This window comes from Etheostoma spectabile, unplaced genomic scaffold (assembly GCF_008692095.1).
Source record: "Etheostoma spectabile isolate EspeVRDwgs_2016 unplaced genomic scaffold, UIUC_Espe_1.0 scaffold273, whole genome shotgun sequence".
In the NCBI taxonomy this organism is placed as follows: domain Eukaryota; kingdom Metazoa; phylum Chordata; class Actinopteri; order Perciformes; family Percidae; genus Etheostoma; species Etheostoma spectabile.
Window position 1 is genome coordinate 1,390,927 of NW_022605577.1, and position 5,577 is coordinate 1,396,503.

At 42.6% G+C, this 5,577-nt stretch overlaps 1 protein-coding gene across 1 annotated transcript in view; it reads right to left on the reverse strand.

Annotated features, from left to right (window-relative positions):
• The window catches only part of fmr1 (fragile X messenger ribonucleoprotein 1), a 47,871-nt gene that overhangs the window by 13,970 nt on the left and 28,324 nt on the right, over window positions 1-5,577 (reverse strand). The window lies entirely within an intron of this gene.

The window sequence follows — 5,577 nt, forward strand, 5'->3', positions numbered from 1 at the left end:
TCTAAAGGTTGCAACGTTAGGATAACGTTAGGGGAACGTTCGGAGAATGTTCGATGTAACCAAAAACATTCCCAGATTGTTAAGGAAACTTTCTGATCAACCAAACCACAACCAAACCTAACCTTCAGGGAACGTTCACGCAACCCAAAACAAACGTTCCCAGAACGTTCTGGAACCAAAAATTTACTGGGTCAGATCTCTGCAGGGTAAAACCAGACAGCTAGCTAGACTATCTATCCAATCTGAGGTTTCTGGAGCACAACTAGAAGAACTTTTGAACGTACACATTCAAGTTCCTTCTCAAGGTTATTTTGCAGCGGCACCGTGGCTCTGTCCGGCGCTTAGCGCCGTGATAGGAGGGTCTAGCAATGCAAGACTAATGCTCAACGGAAGAGGACGCCATTAATGTTTACATTTCCAAAGAAAGTAGTTCCTACATGTAACAGCTCACAACCAGGCCTGGGGATTATCTTGATTTCTGGAAAGTGACACCGAGAAGGCAGAAATCTCTAACACTGGTAAACTCACAACAAAACAATTTAGATTCATAAATAGCACTACATCTGTGGTGGACTGTCCCTTTAAGCTTTGGAGCACATGTTGGAAGCTTCTATTTCATTACATTGCTAACTGGTTATAACCAAAAAATGAACCCAAAAAAAACGCTGTCACAACGGAAACCAAGCCTGTCTCAAAAATCACATCTGTGAACTTTACATTGTAAAGGAATGGTTATCTAAAAATGGAAATTCAGTCATAATGTCAGTCCAAATACCTGTGTGGGACTTCATTCATGAATTGAGTTTTAGGGTGGAAATTCCCTGCCAAATTAAAAACAAACTCAGCCTCTCTCAGTGATGTAACGCTATTTTTCGAGTTCTGCAGCACTGTGGACATTTCATTATTAATGACAGCTGTGTGACTCAACTCTGCTATCGAGTATACTATTTTTTTTCCACACATCATTAAGTTTATTATCAAGACTCTAGCATTTGACTGATATTAAACAACAAAAAAAGAGAAAATATCAGGATAAGTGCACATTTGAAACAACAGTACAAATCTTTTCTCAGACAAATGATGACATCATTATATACAGTGTAACACCCTCTGATCTTTTCCCCAACATTTTTTTTTTTTTTTTAACAGTTGATGCTCCATTGATAATATAAAGGGTTACTTTCACTTGAGCCATTGGTCAACGCACTGCAGAGAACCTTTACTGGGATAAAAATGCAACATGGCTGCAGCGGGAGCAGCAAGTGAAAGCGAAGGTCCTAAGGGATAAGTGAGAGTGAACCTAACACCAAAAATACTTTTAAGATGAAAGATGAACCTCTGAGAAATAAAAAAAAAAAAAAAGCTGTTTTTTATGATTCATTACTCGTGTTGCATTAACGGTCTAAAAGGGGATAAGTTCTCCGTGTGTCATTGAATCTACGCTGATGGTTGTCAAAACTCATCACTTGCTAAGTAACAGTGATTTAAGAAAGAAAAAAAACTAAACTTACAGTAAGTAGGTCTTCTGTTTTTTTTTGTTGGAACCTACAGCAAGTCTGCCAAAATCCATAAGAAAGATGATCTCTGCAAAAGATAAGACCTGGCTCAACCTCTGAATTTTTTTTTTTTCTCCGAGAAGGAAAGAATGATAGGGAGGTTACACTGGGTCACGCCATTTTACATCTCAAGAAACCATTTTAAAAAGGGGGTTTGAATGGAGACATAGCTGTGTTTAGGTGGATACCGAGTCTCTTATTTGATTTCTCCACGTTCCTCGTCGTTCTGTCTCCGTCCCGAAAGCTAGTATCGAGGAGGGATCTCCGAGGATATACGAAAGCGGCCTTTACCGGAAGGAGGTCTCATCCCTCTTAAAACAAACGTTGTTTCCTCTCATCTCTCCTGTGCTTCCTCGGACGGACTAACAGGAATGGGAAGCAAATACAGGAAACGTAGATACAATTTGGAACACGACCAAGGGGCCAATGTAGCCACTCAAAGGCCATGAAGGTCTACAAAAGTTACTGAATCCATTTCATAGATCAATAGAACCAGGTCCTGACTCAGGGCGACTCAATGATGTCACGGCACGTGGTAGCCATCTTTACACATCTAGTCCAATATCAACGTCTCACTATCCCTGATTTACATGTCTAGGTTGTGATACTAGCCACAGTTAAAGGCACACGCCACTCAAAACATGATACAGTTTCTCCGAGCATTTGCAGCTTTCTAGCTATGACAGTTTTTCCCCTCATTAGCAAACCCATATTGTGTATAAATCTTACCAATCTTTACAAGACTTTAAGCATTTGTTGAAGATGGGGCACAATGGCTATTTTGTTCTGTGTCTGCCTGGCTAAAAGTTGATCGCCCTATTGTAAAGTAATGTTATGCTATCCTCACTGAAGGTCCTAATGAACGCTATTTTTAAAAAGAATTTAACAGTATTTACTTTCTTTCCCAGAGTGAGATGAGATGATCAATTTCATTTCACTTGTCTATCTGTAAAGTGAGAACCAGCAGGTAGTTAGCTTAGCGTAGCATACACACTGGAAACAGGGACACACTGCTAGCCAAAAAGCCATCGTGTCTCGTCGACAGCTTCACACGCTTGCACACCATAAAACCACAAATTTAGTTTTTACATTCCACAGTACAGATTAAACAAATAAGATTTGACATGTTAATTAGCGAGCTTTAGAAAGTGCTGGTAGGCGGATTTTGGACAGAGCCAGGCTAGCTGTTACCCCGTTTCCAGTCTTTAGCTAAGCTAAGCTAATAGCCTTCTGGCTCTAGCTTGGTGTCAATCTTCTCATCTAACTTTTAGCAAGAATGCAAATAAGCGTTTACAAAAACTGTAAAAATGAAACATTTAAGGGCACCACAAAGAAGGAAGCTAAATTTGAAGGCAAACTTTCCAAGGGTATTCCTGAACAAGTCCTAGACTAAAAGAATTAAAAGAGTAGATTTTACTTGTTAAAGGGGAACTATGCAGTTTTTTTTAGCTTAATTTACCTTAACTGAACAGCTTTGGAGTCATTGGAATGGTTATATGACATTTTTTGAGTTGAATGGTGGTCGTCTCGCTCCCCCCAGCGCCCGTGAGCAGCAAACCCTCCTTGCAACTCTCGGCTGGCGAGCCTCAGCGTCAGGAAGTATGGCGTGATATCAGGTCCGATATCAGAGAATATCAGGAACCGGCTAACAAGGTATCGATGGAGTTTTTCACACTATGGTCATGGCTGAGCCACAAAAAAGAAGCAGAAAGCTATAAACCTGTAGGTAGAGCTCTATAGAGAAACCGGTAGGGGGGGGGGGGGGGCTTCTCATCGAGAAACCCGTAGGGGGTGCTTTTTAGAGAAACCTGTTGGATCAGGGCTCTATAGACAAACTTGTAGGGGGGAGCGCTATAGAAATACCTGTAGGGGGGAGCTCTATAGAGAAACCTGTTGGATGGGGCTCTATGAGAAACTTGTAGGGGGCTCTAAAGAGAAACCTGGGGGGGAGCGCTATAGAAAACCTGTAGGGGGAACTCTATAGAGAAACCTGTTGGATGGGGCTCTATAGAGAAACTTGTAGGGGGAGTGCTATAGAGAAACCTGTAGGGGGGGGGACTCTATAGAGAAACCTGTAGGGGGGAGTGCTATAGAGAAACCTGTTGGGGGGGACTCTATGAGAGGCCTGTAGGGGGAGCTCTTGAGAAACATGTAGGGGGGAGTTCTAAAAAAACTTGTAGGGGGGAGCTCTATAGATAAACCTGTAGGTGGAGCTCTATAGAGAAACCTTTAGGGGGGCTCTATAGAGAAACCTGTAGGTGGAGCTCTATAGAGAAACCTGTAGGGGGGAGCTCTATTGAGAAACCTGTAGGTGGAGCTCTATAGAAAAACCTTTAGGGGGGCCCAATAGAGAAACCTCTAGGTGGAGCTCTATAGAGAAACCTGTAGGGGGGAGCTCTGTAGAGAAACCTGTAGGGGGAGCTCTATAGGGAAACCTGTAGGGGGAGCTCTATAGAGAAACCTGTAGGGGAGCTCTATAGAGAAACCTTTAGGGAGAGCTCTATAGGGACACCTGTAGGGGGGGCTCCATAGAGAGACCTGTAGGGGGGAGCTCTCTGGAGATACCTGTAGGGGGAGCTCTATGGAGAAACCTGTAGGCGGGGACCTCTATAGAGAAACCTGTAGGGGGAGAAACCTGTAGGGGGAGCTAATAGAGAAACCTGTAGGGGAACTCTATAGAGAAACCTGTAGGGGGGGCTCTATAGAGAAACCTGTAGGGAGCTTTATAGAGAAACCTGTAGATGGGGCTCATTAGAGAAACCTCTAGGGGAGCTCTATAAAGAACCTGTAGGGGGACTCTATAGAGAAACCTGTAGGGGGGCTCTATAGAGAAACCTGTAGGGGGAGCTCTATAGAGAACCTGTAGGGGGAGCTCTATAGAGAAACCTGTAGGGGGGAGCTCTATAAGAAACCTGTAGGGGGAGCTCTAAAGAAAACTGTAGGGGCTCTATAGAGAAACCTGTAGGGGAGCTCTATAGAGAAACATTTAGGGGAGCTCTGTAAGAAACCTGTAGGGGGAGTTCTAAGAGAACTTGTAGGGGAGCTCTATGATAAACCTGTAGTGGGAGCTCTATAGAGAAACCTTTAGGGGGGCTCTATAGAAACCTGTAGTAGCTCTTAGAGAAACCTGTGGGGGGGAGCTCTATGAGAAACCTGTAGTGGAGCTCTATAGAAAACCTTTAGGGCCCCAATAGAGAAACCTCTAGGTGGAGCTCTCCTAGAAGAACCTGTAGGGGGGGCTCTATAGAGAAACCTGTAGGGGGGGCTCTATAGGGAAACCTGCAAGCAAAAAGTGAAAAAATGGCCAACACTGCATAGCGCCACTTTAAGAACTTGATTCCTCAACACTAAAGATAAAGATCACAGAATCTGCTGAAATGTCAAAAAAGCCTACAGATGTACAGAGAAACTTTTTTGCTTTGTTTTACAGTGACTTTCTCACATTCTTACTTCAAACTAATGCTATATCAATGTCTATTCAATCATAAATCCACAAATACCTTTAACATTAGCTCATCTAAGTTACTACAGTCAGTTTCAATTTAGGCTACAACTTGGGGTAAACTAAGAATGTACATGATCTTTAAAGGCCTTCTTGCAACCTACATTGTTCTCTATTTATATGGAAGGTGGTGATGAGGACGATGATGATGACACAAGGATATTTCCATGGATAACATTTATGAAGTCAGTAACTGAGGCGTCAAGCGCTCAGCAGGTTGGAGCACCTCAAGATGAGCGCCTGAAGTCAACACATTGTTTTTCTTCCCCTGCACCGTCTAAATAAAGTCATCTATTTGATGACATGATGCTTTTTTCTTTTCTTTTTTAGCGTGCGTCGGTGTGTCACAGAGTTCGAGCATGAGCCAGACAAGTTTGAAGCAAAGATATAAAACAAAAAAACAAACCTGGAACTGTTATGGGACAAAATCAATTGCCAGAAACTGTAGAGGCCATCTTACACCAGTGTGCCTCCCTAAAAACATGCAAGATACATGTATACCCTAAAAACAATCCAAAA